The sequence below is a fragment of the Lactuca virosa genome, chromosome 1, assembly GCF_052849685.1.
Source record: "Lactuca virosa cultivar CGN04683 chromosome 1, Lactuca_virosa_CGN04683_v6, whole genome shotgun sequence".
Classification (NCBI taxonomy): Eukaryota; Viridiplantae; Streptophyta; class Magnoliopsida; order Asterales; family Asteraceae; genus Lactuca; species Lactuca virosa.
The window spans coordinates 328,962,832-328,983,163 of NC_136426.1; positions in this window are offsets into that span (position 1 = coordinate 328,962,832).

A 20,332-nucleotide genomic window follows, 5' to 3' on the forward strand; every position below is an offset into this window, starting at 1 on the left:
ATGTTAACTATTTGTGTGAAACCTATTATTTTTCATAATAAAAAAATTATAGTTTCACGTGAATGTTGGTGTAGATATAATATCAACATTTTTCTATTCGCAAAACTTGTTATAAAGTTATATGTTTAATTAGTCTACTAATTATTACCAAAGAAGTTCAATCATGTTAATATTCCTTTAGTGATCCATTGGCAATGGCTTAAGAGCCAAATATGACTCCATAATGTGTCTTACCCAAGAAGGTTAAGTTTAGGAATTTCTTATCATTCTGTATTAAGTCTTACCAAAACGTATTAAGCAATTTGCACACAATTTTTATGAATAATACGCAAAAAAACATACCAATTTTCTGCTAGTAATCTTCAAATTAGTATCATTTTTGCTACTTTTAAAAACTCCTAGATCTCATTTACTTGAATTTTCTACATTCATTTTCACATGATTTATGCTTATATTAGATAAAATTCATTTTTGATTGCAAAATAATATCGTTTTGTTGAGGGTTAGCACTTCAAATCTTGAAAAACATTCAAAATCATCTTGTCTCGGAACACCAACAACATCAGATCTAGTTCTAGTTGTAGTTCTTGTAGCAAAGGCAAATGGAGTTTGTACCAAAATAATAGTTGGTTACTAATTACAAGCATTGAAGGGATTCCATACCATATTGCTCGAGACCACTTTCTAGTTGATAATATCTTTATCCATTTGACCTAATTTTATATCACATATTTATCATCGGTTTAAATCTAAGAGTTATTACCTGCTAAGAAGTGCTAAGAAGTGGCCACTGAAGAACAATGATGCAAGTGGATGCGATGAATACTAATTAACAATCATCACTAATCAACAATCTTACTGAAACGTCTAACGGCTGCCAATTATTTCATAAAAAAACTACACTTCGTAAGCAAATAACATAAACTGAAATTAAAAAGCCATCGAACTATTATTTATGTTTACCTGGAGAGAGCATGCAGACAATCGTGAGGTATATATCATCGTCGGTGAGGCCGTCGAAGGGTTATCTGAAAAGGTAGACATATCTACCATCGATGTATCACTTTGAGACATTTTGTTTAACACGTGGGTTTCATGTTTTATCGACCCGTAATAAAAAAAACGGTAGTTTGAATTCGAAAAATCGGTAGTTTTATCGTAGATAGATTTGCATTCTGAAAACCATCGACCATTTATGTACTGGTTCATGACTCAAAGACCTGCATAACAATATTACCGAAGTGGAAAAAAAAGGTTTAGATCCAAGCCATGAAAGAAAAGGTTAGAACCGAGCAGTTCCAATGTTGTGAGTACATTCCCTTCCTGGTATCCACATCAGAAAAAGAAATTTTAGATCGATTTCTCATCAAGAGACCGACTCGTCACACAAAAGCAATCGATTAAGAGGGAGAGTTAAAAAAACAATTCGATTGAGATATGTAATTCAATGCAATTAATTTGTTCCTAAAATCTTGGGATCTTGACAAAGTTCGGGAGATTACATCCCTTATTTCTTGGCTACAGTCATCTAAGCAAAAATTATGAATGGGAATGGATGCAAAATATATTAGATTCCTTGTATAGTTCCTGCTTTTTGGCTTAGATTTTTAATGTTTGATTTGAAGTCAAATTTAAACCATGAAAAATAAGGCTAGACAGAGGTAAAAAATCAAATTTAATGATATGCAAACAAAGGAAGAAAAGGAATAGGCGGAAATAAGATTAGAACATGCCACGTGGCAAATAAGCATTGTAGAACATGGACAAGTGGCAATATTGGGTTTTGTTTATTAGAAGAGGTAGATGAGGGACACCGATTTTTATCGTTTTCATCGTTAATATATATTTGGACGAAAAAAAAAATGATAGGTTTGAGATCTTGACTTTTCTCATGATATCATCTTACCAAGTCGTCTTTCAAGGAAAATAATTGTCCCCTTTTATTCTACAAACAACTACATCTTATAGTAAGATATCAAATCATTCAAGTTAGTACAATTTTACATCAATTTAATACAAACTTATTTCTTTCTAAGGTACCAAAAATTTCGCATCTATCCTAACGTGCAAGTGTTTGTAACTATTACATCATATGGTATCATAAAATATAACGACGTATTCTTTTTCGCCCTGTTTAGGCTTGTGGTATCCAAGCCTACATATGTTGATATGTGCCTTCTATGTAGCTAATCATCTTGGATTCGGTTGTCCATGTGCTGAATTGTGGAATTGGTCGGTGCCTTTAACACCCAACTTTTTAACACAAGGTACATCTAAAAATTTTCACTTTTTATTTAATAAAACATATTGGTGTATACATATACTAACAATCCACTACAAGTAGTTATCAACAAGATCGGTTCAAAGAAAATTAAATACAATAATCCGAGCCGGGTATCACAATTTCTTTACTTATTTCTTTGTTTATATAAATTTACCTGCAAAACACACATCATAAAAATGATAAGCTACAAAGAGCTTAGTGAGTAATCTTTATTTCAATTCACATAATAATTATAACTCAACTATTTTCTTTAAATACCATAGTAATGGACTTACAAATATTCAGGTTGTCATTAGACTTTCACAAGATACTCATTCTTATTTTATTACTTTATATTCTCTATACTTATTCTTATTTTCTCTTATCCTCTCTCTATCCCTCTCTTCTCTATACACACACTCTACCTTTCACTAACTATGTACTCATACTTTATATCTCCTACTGTCTCTATACACTTACTCTCTCTCTCTCTCTCTCCATCGATATCTATTTATCTCTTAAGTATCTCTACCACTATCTCTCATCTTATATATATATATATATATATTTATATATATATATATATATATATATGCATCTATATCTCCATCTCTCACTCTCCCTTTCCCTATCTCTAGCTTTATATATATATATATATCTCTCTCTATCTATCTATCTATCTCTATCTATTTCTCTCTTCCTATCTGTACATCTCTATCGCTTTCTCCATCTCCATCTCTACATCTCTATCACCTTGTCTTTCTCCTTCTCTACATCTCTATCACTTTTTCCTTTTCCATCTCTCTCTCTCTATCCACATCTCTCTTTCTCTCCACATCTCTAGCTCCATCTCTCTCACCCTCTCTATATTTCTATCTCTATCTCTCTTCTTGTTTCTTCATCTGTATCTCCTTAACTCCTATAGTAATATATACATTATACATGTCAACCATAATCACATATTAACATATCATTTAATACTCAATTTCATATCTCAATTCTACATGCTATGAATGTAATATTTTACTACGCATCTCAATTATACTCATCTGTTTACTCAAATAGTATTAAATACTAAAATTTCCAATTAATCTATTTAATAACTCGTATAGTGTTAAATAACCATTATTCTCAGTTATCACAATTACTCAACTTATAAAATATTAAATATTTACAATTCAAATATTATACTCAACTCTGAGTATGCACAATAATTATCACATATCTAGATAACAATAATCTAGAGAAACATAAGGTTACTCACTTGGTTAGTTAGTGAAGACTAACTATTATTCTGGCCTCCACCTCAACGTTGCTTTCCAATTCATTAGTTCTCCAACGTTATTTGGGAAACATATCAAGTTCATTTGAACTTGCCTATTCTCATCACTATATCCACCATAGTGATCAATTACATGATCACTAACCAGACTTGATAACTATATGTCACCAAACTAGTCGTGTTTTCAGATACAACTTACTAATCACTTAAACTGCAAGCCATTAACTCAATAAAAAAATCTTGGTAAATTAGGGTGTTTATCACGTATTGACCAGATTAACATTTAACAAATCATCGGGTTCGTAATAGCATCATATCATGAAATCCCGTAACACGTACTTGGGTCTAACGACTATTTACCAGTATCACAAACATTTACGTAAAACGGGATAAAATATCCTCTGTTGATCCCATAAATTAACTAATGTACTCCCGTATACTAGTACGTTACAGCGGTAATGATTTCCTGGAAACGCCTCCCGAGTCGCTCTCCCGATTGTGTGTCAAAACCCCGCAAATAATAGGAAATGCTTATATTTATACATTATGCATCGCCACGTCGTAGTGATCAATAGACATCGTCGTTTTCGACATGCCTATTCTCCCGTAACGTGTCTCGGTGACTCGACTTGTGCCACATCGTGGTGAATATTCTTCCACGTCATGGGAGTCAAATTGCCATGTGTCGCTGTCCAATTGACACGTGTCTTAGTGATTCACTCGTTGAAATGTCGTGGCAAACTTACCACCACATCGTGGTGATAAAAGGTTGAGCGTTGACTTTGACTTCGTTGACTTTCTCAAAATAGCAACGTACTTTCATCTCAGTTTCAAACGACCATAACTTTCTCATATGAACTCCATTTTTGACAAACTTTATATCCACGAAACCGTCTCAGAGTGAACTGTAATTTTCTCTCAAAATTTCCTGGTTTAACTCTACTTATTTCCTGATACCACATAATAAGTACAATAACCTACGTATTGCTTCACTGAATTGTCATCAATTCACTGTTTTAAGTTCACCCCAAATCATAGTTATACCAACCACATACTTTAACTCATAGTATGAGGTTCTTAGGTTACATGTCTCATAATAGTTACTGTCATAAAAACATGTGTCATAAGTTCTCCCCTCCTTAAAAGGATTCCGTCCTCGGAATCTCTTCAGACTCTCAAGTCATAATCTCATTTTATTATAGGACTCATTTGTCTTTTCTCAAACACTCTTTAGGTATCTCAAGTACTCTTACTCTTTTCTCATACCATATAATACTTGTACACATTTTAAGTTAGTTTTCTCTTAAACTTTCTCTTATAACTCATTAATTATTTATCACTATTATAATAGTACCTCAATTAAGTCTGACATCGAATCGTCATGCTGATTACCATAATCCTACTATAGTATGTTTAAAATTCTCACTATTTGTTCAAATGTTAAAATTTTACGTGTATCTCAAACATGTTTATAATTATCCAACTTTGGTCATTAAGGACCATTCTTCAATTAAAAGCATATTGATTGCTAAATCAATTTTCGAGATCTCAAGGACAAATCTCAATGTTCTCTCTCTAACTCTAACCATCTCTACTGATAATATTTCAGTTACTACTAGTCACAACTCTTAATTCTTTTCCATTGATAGGCTTCCTCTTACTACTATCTACAATTGATTATAACATTTGGTTATTCTCAACTAATAATATTTCTCTTGCTATTATTCATAACTTTAAGCTATGAATACTCATTCCTCTTAATTCATCATTCGATTCTCATTAAAGTCATAATTCAAAATTCTACTTTAAAAGAACTCAATACAACATTTCTTTTACAATACTAATAATAACTACAATAGATATCAATTAAATAAACTCTCAACTCTTAACTCAACTTTGTATATTCAAGAAATAATGTATTATATGATAATCGAATAATTTTTTCGATTCTTAATGTGACAACTAGGAAATTTCCGTCAACAACCGTCACTAGAGACTAATGGTAGCAATAGAGTTTTTCATATTTCGGGAAGATATGATCAGATATGCTATGATTTATAAGTAGACAAAGGTTGATAGGGTCAAAAAATGAGTGACCAAAAAGTTATACCACTAATAATAATGATTAGTGTATTTGGAAAGTACACAGTAATGTGATCCTAAGGATATAAACTTTGTAAAAATCTGACTCCGATTGGAGGAGTTATGATTTTATAAAAAATGAAAATCAACCGCGTAATTAATGTCATAATAGTATAAAGAAATCAGTTGAGTTTGACTAAAGTCGTTAAAAGGAAAATCATAGTACTTCGATAGATAAGAAATTTGAAATGAAAAATGTCAAAAATGGAGTCCGTATAAAGAAGATATGATTTTTGGAAAAATATAAAATACGAGTTAAAAATAAAAGTTAAAATTTGACAATGCAACCTTAAGGAAAGTTGTAGTACTCAAGGATAGCTACATAAATATATAAAGAGGGTAAGAAAAAAAAGTTCATATAAAGAAAATATGAATTTTTATAGAAAAATTAGCAGTGCATGCAAGGTGTGCGTCATGCACGACGCGCACGTCTGACACCTGGTTTCGTCGAGATTGGAGAGACGTGGACCACCAGAAGCATGACATGTGGCAAGCTTTGGATGGAGCCACGAGTCATGCGCACAATGCGCACCGGGTGTGTCGCGCACATATGTACTATAAATAGAGGCGCTCACTTCCTGAATTCTCCAACCCCAAAAATATCTCTCTTTCTCTTGACCCATCTTGGAAATCCTCCTAATGGCGCAAAGCTTCGAATGTAGTAGCAAGGATATCCTTGATTACGCTAAGATGAGTTCACGACCCAATTTTACTATTTTAAAGGTTTTAAGGGGGGGGGATACATGCTTATCAAACTGCTTTATCAATATGTGTATGTATATATATATATATATATATATATATATATATATATATATATATATATATAGTTAAACAAAGCATGAAACTTTAGGATAATATACCCATATATACTCTGCCTAGTTGTAAGCTATGATATTATGCCTAAAAATTATAATTCTCGTTATTCTAGGAAAAGATTTTACCTAGATGTAATGATGGCCAATTTCCTAGGATAACATATTACCTAGAAGTGATGTTGGTCAATTATATGGATATGCACTGTACCTAGTTAGTACTCTGCCTAAATATCTTGTTTTTAAATCAATCATAATTAGGGTATATGCATATGGTAAAAGAATATATATATATATATATATATATATATATATATATATATATATATATATATATATATATACAAGGATAATTATAAGGTATACAGATTTTAATCATCATATATAAAGTAAAGAATTATATAGTGATAATTATATATTTTATTAAAATATGTAATGAAAAGATAAAACACTTAAGGTTAATGTGTTAGTGAGCTTTTATTATTCATCCTTAGCCTGATTAAATTCGGCCACCCCCGAACCTATAATAATTAATCTTGCAAGAGCCTGAAAGACATGTATAAATCTATACAGGGATGACACCCCCACCTCTGATTGCTAGCTATAATCCCGACATGATAACTTTCTTTATATACAAGCATTATTTGACGTCCGATGAAGCGTCGTTCGGGGAAAATATTAGTCCACAACATCGGTTATAGGGGTTCATGGTAATACAAACCCGAAAACCTTAAGGAACTAACTACCTAAAGGGAAGCCTTCGGGCAGTGAATATTATAATAGATTAGGATTAGTAATATATCATAAAACATATTATAATAAATTAAGATTGGTAAAATATCCTATGAAGTATTTTATGTTAGGTGTAACACCTGTTTTCCAAGATGAATCGAATTAGGGTTTCAAGGAGTCAAAATGTTGGAATTTGGAAGAAAAGAAGCCTCACGACGTGAGACATAGAGGCTCACGACATGAGATGGGTTTATATAAATACTGTTGTTCGAGACTGGTCTCATGACATGAGACATAGAGGCTCATGACGTGAGAGCTGATGCAACCCAAGCCCATGATATTTTAGGATTTTCTTCGTATTTAAGCACCTCTAAACCCATTTTAGGGTTCATCTTCAACCTCTAAACCCTATTTCACCTCAGAACATCCTAGCCTTCATGTAACATCTTGAAATGAGGTACAATTATCATTCTTGAATCTTTCCTTTTATGTCAAAATCAGTCCCTTAATATGGAAAGTTGGCAAGTCAGTACGCGGGGCGTACGCATGAGTATGATGCGCGTACTCATGCACCATGCAGATCGCGGAGGTCACCTAGTATGCTGGGTGTACTAGGCCTAGATGCAAAACCCTAATATTTCCTTGGTTACTATATAAAGAGCATTATGGTCTCATTTCTAGCCACCATTATCAACCTCCATGTAACGTACAATCTAGGTATTATTCATTTTTGGTCTCTTATATATTAAGTTATTGCTTTGTGGCCTTGTTTTGCAAGTTTGTGGGAGAGGAGGGACCATTCTTGCCAAGATTGGACTTTCGTAGGCGGAGCTCGAACGCGGGGCGTTTACGCGTGGAGCTCAATCACTAATTTTTAGGTTTTAAGACCTATTTAAACACCTTAAATCCCATGTGTTGGCCTCATTTCCAGCCTCCATAGCCTCAAACCGTAATCTCGAAACCATAGAGCCTCCTTGAGTGTTGTGATCTCATTGTGTCACACCCCCAAACCGGGACGGCGGAAACGTTCGGGGGCGGAGGACGTCATGTACAGTATCACAACAATTGTATAATAGGAATCAGAGCAAACACAACCATTACATTGATAAGGTAAAGTATTTACATTTGTTCAATACATAGTTTGTAAGACATCAAAATGTATAGCAAAAGTATTAAAAGACGTAACTCTAAAAGCTCTGTCTTCTCAAAATCTGTGAGTGTACCTGTCTTATCGGTTCCCTGAGAATACAAGTGATTTTGAAAGTGTATCAACATTTATGTTGGTGAGTTCATAAGTATGTTTTAGTGAAGGAAAACTTGTCTTTGAGCTATGAAAATGCTAGTATGTTTCTCCAGAAAATCCAATATTTTCTATAGTGAATGTAATGTATTCATGTATGTTCCTTATAAATGTATATTGTATTAGTGTACTCAGTACTAGAAAACAGTGTATCGTGTCTATATTTGTACGAAAAACCTTTGTATGTATACCTGGATACCACCAGTTGTAGTGAAAGTAGTGTATTGTAATAGAGTTTGTATGAAAACCTTAGTATAAATGTCTGGTTATCACCAGTTGTAGTGTAAAGTAATGTGTAACATCCCAAATTTCGAGTCTAAAAATTTCATTTTAATTAACTGATTATAAAAGCATTCATAAGAAAACCACATAAATATATCATGTATGAAAACCCAAGTCATAAAATAGCATCATGCCAGAGTACAATCCCAGAATATCTTAAGTGCGGAAAATCAATGCGAATGTGTATGATGTGCCGCTACCGCGCCAGCTCCTTCCCCTTCGCTGATGAGGTACCTGAAACCAAAACTGTAAACTGTAAGCACGAAGCTTAGTGAGTTCCCCCATCGTACCACATACCATACAATCACATAGCATACATACTGTCGGGCAATTCTGGGGTGCCCGACCTACCCGATACGGCCATTCTGGGGTGCCGACCTACCCGGTACGGCCATTCTGGGGTGCCGACCTACCCGTGTCAAGCCATTCTGGGGTGCTGACCTACCCGTGTCGAGCCATTCTGGGGTGCTGACCTACCCATCGGTCCTAACAACCGACCCTCGGGGACTATTCCACCCCTACTGCTACTATCACATATATCATAACATAAACATACTATCAGACATACCTGGGGTGTCCGAACTACCCTTCGGCCCTAACAACCGAACTTGGGGACTATTCCCCTCCTACTACCACTATCACATATAACATATCATGCCAGCATATAAACATATCATCATATACTGTCAGACATATCTGGGGTGTCTGACCTACCCTTCGGTCCTAACAACCGAACTCTACTACTATCACATATAACATATCATGCCAGCATATAACACATCAGGTAGTAGCAAAACTAGATGATATCACAAGGACAATCATCTAACATACAACTCCTACTGGTGGGCCGGCATTGTGGCCGTATACCCACCGCTACTGGAAGGTAACTCACCTCGTACGAGTAGCTGCTGATAATCTGTGCGGGAAACCTCTGTCCGCTGCTGCTCCGGAAATCCTCCGGCTACAATCCCCACAAACACACAGTTAGAACTGATATCTACTCTTAGGGTAAAATGACCATTTTACCCCCAACCAAGTCCAAGTCAAAAGTCAACTTCTAGTTGACCGGACTCGCCGAGTTGGGCCGTCAACTCATCGAGTCCCTTCCCTTTACTCGTCCTTATCCACGACTCTACTCGTCGAGTTTAGCGACGACTCGACGAGTTCCTCTCCGATATGAACATCGATTGATCCTTCATCCGACTCGCCGAGTCTGATGAACACTCATCGAGTTCATCTTCAACAGATGAACAAGTCCTGACTTCGACTCGCCGAGTTGTATGAACAACTCGTCGAGTTCATCTTCATCCATAAGAAGATTGCCTTGGACTCACCGAGTCTGTTCTAGCACTCGTCGAGTCCCATGAACTCCAGGTCTAAAATTAAGTCCAATGCGTTGGGTCACTCTTTCTGTCTTGTTACAACCCCTCTAATACCCCACCGAGTCCTTTTGACCCTCAACAGATATGGGACTCAAAGCCTTGGACTCGTCGAGTCCCAAGAACGGACTCGCCGAGTTGGTCAAGTCCATACTCTAAATCCTCGATTTCTGATGTACAACTCTTGACCAAAAGATAGATCTAGGCTCCTACAATCGTCCTAGCATGTAAAGTTACAAACTTTACGTGCATGCATGGGACTTTGAGTCCAAAAGGTCCTAAAACAAGCTCTTGGGTTGCATGGAGTCTTTCTTAGGTGTAAAAGCACCCACTTTTTGCCTTGTGACCCCTCAAAGGACCTAGATCCGAAGCCTTGTCCCCAACCATGCTTGCATTCATGGTTGGCTACCTAAAATGGCTTATAAAAGCCCTAAATCTCCACAAAATGGGATCTAGCAAATGAACAAGCAAGTTAGCAACTTTATACCTTCTGAGGACTGAAGATGAAGCACAAACTCGAACCCTTCTGGTCTCCTCTTGTTTCCTCAAGCCTTTCTCCTTCCTTCTTAAGACTATCAACACCAAAATCCACCAAAATGGCTTAGATTACTTCAACAACAGCTAGGGTTTTCTATAGAGGGTGTTTGGGAGCATAAAGGGGCGATGGAGGCTGTATAAGGTTGTTTAAATAGGGTGCAAACCCTCAGATTAGGGTTTAGTCCATACAGAGCCTACTCGTCGAGTCCGGGACCCGACTCGACGAGTCCATCACTTAAGTCCCGCGTCTCATCCCGCTTCTACTCGGCGAGTTGGTCCTTCAACTCGCCGAGTCCAAGGCCAAAAATGCAAAATACTTAAATAAAAATACGTACCAAGAACCAGGTGCTACAAATCTCCCCCACTTATTTTAGACTTCGTCCTCGAAGTCTGCTGATCGGTCCTGGAACAACTCTGGGTAATGCTCCATCATCTCATCCACCGGCTCCCAAGTCCATTCCGAGCCCTTCCGGTGCTGCCACTGCACCTTCACGAGCTCCACCCTCTTGTTCCTCAGATCCTTCGACTTCCGGTCGAGGATCGCTACAGGCCGCTCAATATAATTCAGGCTGTCATCGACCTGAATGTCCTCTAAGGGTACCACTGCTGAGTCGTCCACCAGGCACTTCCGCAGCTGAGAGACGTGGAAAGTGTTGTGGATCTGACTGAGTTCGGCTGGCAGATCCAACCTATAAGCCACCTTGCCCACCCGGGCTATAACTCTGAAGGGTCCAATATACCTGGGACCCAACTTGCCCCGTTTCCTGAATCGGATGACGCCCTTCCATGGCGACCCCTTCAGGAGAACCATATCCCCGACCTGAAACTCCAGGTCCGATCGGCGCTTGTCAGCATAGCTTTTCTGCCGGCTCTGCGCAGTCTGAAGTCTGCTCCTGACCTGCTGAATCCGTTCGGTCGTCTTGAGCACTACATCGGTGCTCCCCATGACCCTCTGGCCAACCTCGCCCCAGCATATCGGGGTCCTGCACTTCCTCCCGTACAACATCTCGAAGGGAGGTCGATCGATACTCGCATGATAGCTATTATTATACGAGAACTCCGCCAACGAAAGGTAGGTATCCCAGCTACCTCTGAAGTCTAAAACACATGCCCGCAACATATCCTCTAGCGTCTGGATGGTCCGATCGCTCTGACCATCCGTCTGCGGGTGAAAGGTGGTGCTAAAATGCAGACGAGTACCCAACTCATGAAACTTCTTCCAAAACCTGGAAGCAAACCGAACATCTCTGTCTGAAATCACCGATACTGGCACCCCGTGCCGTGCCACCACCTCTCTAATATAAATGTCGGCCAGCTTCTCGGCCGAGGTGCTCTCCTGAATCGGAATAAAATGAGCGCTCTTGGTCAATCGATCGACGATGACCCAAATCGAATCCACCCCTCGCGCGGTCCTGGGAAGCTTTGTGATAAAATCCATCGTAATATCCTCCCATTTCCACAACGGGATATCCAAACGGCTGCATCTTGCCGTGTGGCCTTTGGTGCTCGGCCTTGACCTTCCTGCAGGTCAAGCACCGCTCCACGTACCATGCTACGTCCCGCTTCATGCAGGGCCACCAATAATCAGGACGAAGGTCTCTATACATCTTCGTCGCTCCGGGATGGATAGAAAATCCGGATTTATGTGCCTCCTCCATCAGGATCTGGCGCATGCCTCCATGATAAGGGACCCACACCCTATGGTGAAGAGTCAATAGCCCTCGGCTATCATAATCGAAGGAGGAAACCTGCCCCACAATCCGCACGCTCTTCCGATGTTCTTCCTTCACGGCCTCCTGCTGGGCCTCCCGAATCTGCTCCAACAGCGGAGTCACCACTGTCATCCTCAGACAGATATCCCTGATCGGCGCCGCCTTGCGGCTAAGCACGTCGGCCACCACATTGGCCTTCCCCGGGTGGTAAAGGATCTCGCAATCGTAATCCTTCACCACGTCCAACCACCGACGCTGCCTCATGTTTAGATTTGGCTGATCCATGAGGTACCTCAAGCTCTTGTGGTCCGTGTAAATCGTACAACGAACCCCATAGAGGTAATGACGCCAAATCTTGAGGGCGAATACAACAGCCCCCAGCTCCAAATCATGCGTCGGGTAGTTCACCTCGTGAGGCTTCAACTGCCTCGAAGCGTAAGCAATAACATGCCCTCTCTGCATCAATACTGCGCCCAAGCCCGAGATGGACGCATCACAGTACACGACGAGATCCTCCATGCCCTCTGGCAGGGCTAAGATTGGCGCCTCGCACAATCTCTGTCTCAGTGTCTCGAATGCAGCCTGCTGCTCAGGCCCCCAACGAAAGACCACGGCCTTCCTCGTTAGCCTGGTCAAGGGTAAGGCTATCTTGGAGAAATCCTGGATGAATCTCCGATAGTAGCCGGCTAATCCCAGGAAACTCCGAATCTCAGATGGAGACCTCGGAACCTCCCATCTCATCACGGCCTCCACTTTGGCCGGATCTACCGAAATCTCGTTCTGGTTGACAAGGTGCCCAAGAAACTGCACCTCGTGCAACCAGAACTCGCACTTGGAGAACTTAGCATACAAGCTCTCCCTCCTCAAAGTCTCCAGAACCTCTCGCAGATGCTCCTCATGCTGCTCTCGCGTCTTGGAGTAAACCAAGATATCATCGATAAACACTATCACAGACCAGTCTAACATCGGTCTACACATGCGGTTCATGAGGTCCATGAACGCGGCAGGAGCGTTGGTGAGCCCGAAAGGCATCACCACGAACTCATAGTGGCCATAACGCGTCCGAAACGCCGTCTTCTGTACATCCTCCTCTCTGACCCTCATCTGATGGTACCCTGAACGCAAATCAATCTTGGAGAACCAAGATGCTCCCTGTAGCTGGTCAAAGAGGTCATCAATCCTCGGGAGTGGGTAACGGTTCTTCACTGTTACCTTATTCAGCTCCCTATAGTCTATACACATCCGATGCGACCCATCCTTTTTCTTCACGAACAGAATCGGGGCTCCCCAGGGAGAACTACTCGGTCTAATGAATCCCTTGTCTAACAGCTCCTGCAGCTGTGTAGACAACTCCTGCATCTCGGGAGGAGCCAACCGATACGGTGCCTTGGCTATCGGAGCCGCACCAGGGACTAGGTCGATCCTGAATTCCACCTGTCGCTCCGGAGGTATCCCAGGCAGCTCCTCGGGGAATACGTCCGCGAACTCTCGCACCACGGGCACATCTCCCACCGTCGCCCTACTCGCCTCCCGGGTATCCATAACATAAGCGACATAACCTGCGCAACCCTGCTGGAGGTAACGCCTAGCTCTCGCTGCTGAACATAAAGTTGGTCCTCGCTGTGGCCTCTCGCCCTGAATCACCAGCTCTCCCCCACTTGGGGTCCTGATCCGCACCAACTGCTGCGCACAGTCAATCACTGCCCCATTGGGGCTCAGCCAATCCATGCCTATAATCACCTTGTTCCCTCTCAATGGATTAGGAACCAGGTCTACCAGATAACGCTCCTCGAACAATCTCAAAACACAATCTCGGAAGACCTCAGATGCTCGCACTGACCGGTCGTCCGCAATCTCGACCTCTAGAGGGCAATCCAACATGCCCGGAGACTCAGGAAACTTCTTGCTAAGCGCAAGAGAGACGAATGATCGGGTAGCACCCGAATCAAACAATACCTGAACTGGGATACCGTTCACATGGAACGATCCCGTCACCACATCGGGTGCAGCGCGTGCCTCCTCGGTAGTCAACTGGAAAGCCCGGCTCCTCACCACCGGAGCCTCCGCCTTGCCCTGCCGGCCATCAGTAATCCGCAGGGTTGCTGGAGCTGGCGCCTTCACTGACGCTACTGCTGCTGCTGTCAACTGGGGGAAGTTGGCCTTCTTGTGGCCCCTCTGGTTGCAATGGAAACACAGCAACTCAGATGTCTGAATAACCGGTGTAGGGGCAGTACAATCCCTGCTGAAGTGCCCCGTCTTGCCGCACTTGTACCAGCCCGACGATCCCAATCTACACGCCCCTCATGTGGCCTGCCGCATTTCCTGCAGCGGCCTGGCCCTGACTGGCCTTTCGGCCTACCATCTGATCCCTTGGGCTTCTTCCCCGAAGCCCCAATCATCTGCCCCTCCTCTACCTTCCTCTTCCGGACATGCTCCAGATCGATCTCCCTCTCCCTTGCCCTGGCAATCATGGACTCCAGGGTAGGGCAAGCTGAAAAACTAACATGCTCCCGTATGTCGGCTCGCAGCATGTCATGATAGCGGGTCCTCCTCATGTCCTCATCTCCCGCATACTGAGGCACTAGCAATGCCCTCTCCCGGAACTTGGCGGTGATCTCCGCCACAGTCTCCGTAGTCTGTCTCATATCTAAAAACTCCCTCGCCAACTGCTGGAGCTCCACTGCAGGTGCAAACTCCGCTCTGAACCGAGTCACAAAGTCCGGCCACGTCATAGCCTCAACCGCCGAGGCTCCCAGAGAGTCACCAACCGACTCCCACCAATCTCTGGCCCTGTCTCTCAAGCATCCTGCTGCATACCTCACCTTCGACCCCTCAGGGCAGAACCTAGTCAACTGTGCAGACTCAATGTCTGCAATCCACCGTCTGGCCACAATGGGGTCCTTCGCCCCATGGAAATCTGGCGCACCACTGCCCCTGAAGTCCTTAAAGGACAGTGTGCGCGATCCCGACTGGCTGGTCGCCATGTCGCTCCTGAACGCCCGGAGACGATCCTCCATAAGCTCGACAATCCCTTCCTTGATCGACCCAAAGATGAACGGGGTCGCATCAAGGATGCCTCTAGTGATCTCGAACGCGATAAACTCGCGTAGTCTCTCATCCACTGGTTCGGAACCTGAGCCCGAACCCGATCCCTCTCCCGAACTGCCAACTGCTGGCCTCGGACGTAGTACCACCATTCTGCAATACATAATGACAATCGTCAGTGATACTGATACATCTAGAGGGATCACATCCATCACAAGTTCCCTGGTCTTGCCTTAGCCTTCCTCGACTCGAGTACGGATCCTCTGCTTTCAGTAGTACGGGCCCATACTACCTTCCACATCTATCCGTACTTTCCTCAAGGACCGCCTCGACTCCACCAAGTCCCTTCTACTACTACTGATCTCTGCGACTCTCATCCTAGGCTTGCCCTAGGGAAATCTCTGACTCTACCCAAACCAGTCCTCAGCTACTGAAGGCCTCCTTGTAATGCCAACTAGCCATTACTTGAATACCATCACATGTAACGAGGCTCAGATAATCTTTCGAGTAAAAGACTCGTCCCTACAACGGTTAGACTCAAACGAGAGCTGCACAATAGGGCCAAATCCAGCACTCTGAGATTATTCAATCCTGATCACATGTGACGTGACGTATTCACCTAATGGCTAACTCCCATCACTCAGAGTCCCACAAAGCACAAAGCAAGCAGCATTCAGACAAAGGGAACAATCTCAAGCAATCCTATCCTCATAACAGGAAACTGCACCAACACACAATGCTAAGCTCATACTATCAGGTATAACCTAAACAGGCTATCCTACTGCTATCTACTCAATACTAGCATGCAATTCTCATAAGCTGAAACACATAAAGCAGGCACATAAGGCATCATTCCTAGATCCTTAGTCCTATTCTAGCATGCTGTTCTACTGAAGCTGATAAACATAACATAAACTTGTATGGGTACTTTGGGGAATACTTACTTGAGCTCGCCCGGTCGCGCACATCACACACTTCGTTCTTTCTCAAAACTCCTTTAACTTATATTTTAGGAAACCATTTTTTTGTAAAAAGCTTTTAATCCCTCGATTTGAGTCCAGACACCCCCGAGGGTGTGTCCGAATCCCTCAAACCAGGGCTTTGATACCGACTTGTAACATCCCAAATTTCGAGTCCAAAAATTTCATTTTAATTAACTGATTATAAAAGCATTCATAAGAAAACCACATAAATATATCATGTCTGAAAACCCAAGTCATAAGATAGCATCATGTCAGAGTACAATCCCAGAATATCTTAAGTGCGGAAAATCAATGCGAATGTGTATGATGTGCCGCTACCGCGCCAGCTCCTTCCCCTTCGCTGAAGAGGTACCTGAAACCAAAACTATAAACTGTAAGCACGAAGCTTAGTGAGTTCCCCCATCGTACCACACACCATACAATCACATAGCATACATACTGCCGGACAATTCTGGGGTGCCCGACCTACCCGATACGGCCATTCTGGGGTGCCGACCTACCTGGTACGGTCATTCTGGGGTGCCGACCTACCCGTGTCAAGCCATTCTGTGGTGCTGACCTACCCGTGTCGAGCCATTCTTGGGTGCTGACCTACCCATCGGTCCTAACAACTGAACCTCGGGGACTATTCCACCCCTACTGCTACTATCACATATATCATAACATAAACATACTATCAGACATATCTGGGGTGTCCGAACTACCCTTCGGTCCTAACAACCGAACATAGGGACTATTCCCCTCCTACTACCACTATCACATATAACATATCATGCCAGCATATAAACATATCATCACATACTGTCAGACATATATGGGGTGTCTGACCTACCCTTCGGTCCTAACAACCGAACTCTACTACTATCACATATAACATATCATGCCAGCATATAACACATCAGGTAGTAGCAAAACTAGATGATATCACAAGGACAATCATCTAACATACAACTCCTACTGGTGGGCCGACATTGTGGCCGTAGACCCACCGCTACTGGAAGGTAACTCACCTCGTACAAGTAGTTGCTGATAATATGTGCGGGAAACCTCCGTCCGCTGCTGCTCCGGAAATCCTCCGGCTACAATCCCCACAAACACACAGTTAGAACTGATATCTACTCTTAGGGTAAAATGACCATTTTACCCCCAACCAAGTCCATGTCAAAAGTCAACTTCTAGTTGACCGGACTCACCGAGTTGGGCCGTCAACTCGTCGAGTCCCTTCCCTTTACTCGTCCTTATCCACGACTCTACTCGTCGAGTTTAGCGACGACTCGACGAGTTCCTCTCCGATATGAACATCGATTGATCCTTCATCCGACTCGCCGAGTCTGATGAACACTCGTCGAGTTCATCTTCAACAGATGAACAAGACCTGACTTCGACTCGCCGTGTTGTATGAACAACTCGTCGAGTTCATCTTCATCCATAAGAAGATTGCCTTGGACTCGCCGAGTCTGTTCTAGCACTGGTCGAGTCCCATGAACTCCAAGTCTAAAATTAAGTCCAATGCGTTGGGTCACTCTTTCTGTCTTGTTACAACCCCTATAATACCCCACTGAGTCCTTTTGACCCTCAACAGATATGGGACTCAAAGCCTTGGACTCGTCGAGTCCCAAGAACGGACTCGCCGAGTTGGTCAAGTCCACACTCTAAATCCTCGATTTATGATGTACAACTCTTGACCAAAAGATAGATCTAGGCTCCTACAATCGTCCTAGCACATAAAGTTACAAACTTTACGTGCATGCATGGGACTTTGAGTCCAAAAGGTCCTAAAACAAGCTCTTGGGTTGCATGGAGTCTTTCTTAGGTGTAAAAGCACCCACTTTCTGCCTTGTGACCCCTCAAAGGACCTAGATCCGAAGCCTTGTCCCCAACCATGATTGCATTCATGGTTGGCTACCTAAAATGGCTTATAAAAGCCCTAAATCTCCACAAAATGGGATCTAGCAAATGAACAAGCAAGTTAGCAACTTTATACCTTCTGAGGACTGAAGATGAAGCACAAACTCGAACCCTTCTGGTCTCCTCTTGTTTCCTCAAGCCTTTCTCCTTCCTTCTTAAGACTATCAACACCAAAATCCACCAAAATGGCTTAGATTACTTCAACAACAGCTAGGGTTTTCTATAGAGGGTGTTTGGGAGCATAAAGGGGCGATGGAGGCTGTATAAGGTTGTTTAAATAGGGTGCAAACCCTCAGATTAGGGTTTAGTCCATACAGAGCCTACTCGTCGAGTCCGGGACCCGACTCGACGAGTCCATCACTTAAGTCCCGCGTCTCATCCCGCTTCTACTCGGCGAGTTGGTCCTTCAACTCGCCGAGTCCAAGGCCAAAAATGCAAAATACTTAAATAAAAATACGTACCAAGAACCTGGTGCTACATAATGTATCATAGAGTACGGTAGTTTTATTAGGTTAAATAAAACCGTTGAAGCAGTGTTAATCCCGTAAACATATGTGTTAGTTATACTGTTGTGAGTTTCATATAACCATGCTTGATATGACCTAGTGACCTGTAAGACGATCTTCAGGCGTCCGAAAGTTATGACATTTGTCACCCCAGGCCTGTCGGCCTGACTGTAACTAACAGTCGAGGTGCGGGATTGTCAGTCCCGTATAGATCTATACACAAATCTCACGCTCTCCCTCCAGGAGACTCTGGTTGTACTATATATGATTTAGCTCTGTATCCTGGTGGATACTAGTGAAGTAGTGACACACAACCCTGTATTAACTAGTTTACGTGTAGTGTTGTAGTGTTCTCTTCTATTAAATCTATATGTATTGCCTTATATTAATGTACCTTGTAGTGTAAAATAATTATACTTAAATAATTATTTTAATAGTGTATATGTCACACCCCCAAACCGGAACGACGGAAACGTTCGGGGGCGGAGGACGTCATGTTCAGTATCACAACACATGCATCATAGTAATCAAAGTAACAACGACCATTGTATAAATAATAAAGTGTTTACATGTATTTGATTCACAAAAGATTTACTCCAAAGTAAATAACAAAACAAAGACATGAAGCTATATGCTCCATCTTCTGAATCCTTGAGCGTGTACCTGTCTACTAGTTTCCTGAGAATACAAGTTATTTTGAAAGAGTAGATCAGCATTTAAGCTGGTAAGTTCATAAGTATTTTAGTTGTAAAGAGTATACTATAAGTTCTTTTAGAAAAGTTCGCCTGTTCCTCCAGAAAATCCTATATTTTCTGATGTGTTGAATGATAAGCAAAATTGACTCTACAATTCCTTCTATGAGTACTAAATGGATACGAGTTATATACAACCCAGAGTAAACAGACAATCGATTGTGTGAATCTTCCCTAAGCCCACAACCAAACAAGGAACAGGAAATGAGGCGGAAGTCACACATCCCATTGTTTGTTAGATCTTCATTGTATATAACCCTGGCGTATTCATTTGGTACTTACGGAGTTAACTTTAATAGCTCTATTATATTTGAAGAAAACATTCTTTAAGAAAATCATATATTTCCATTGGTAAAATGGTAACCACAATAGTTCCTCCTATAATCACTTAGTTGATACTAGTTATATATAATCTAGTATTGAACAGACAGTTAAATGTGTGAATCTGCCCTAAGCCCACAACCAAACAAGGAACAGGAAGTAAGGCGGAAAGCACACATTCCACTGCCTATCGGATATTAATTATATATAACCCTGATGTATAAGCTAAGGTATTATAGAATTAACCATTTAAGGTCCTTTAAGTTATACGGGTTTAATAATGCGTATCAAACCTTTTACAGATAAGTTTCTAGTTTCACCTACTTAATGTTCTATCCGAAAAGTATGTTTTTGTACTAGAAAGCAGTATATT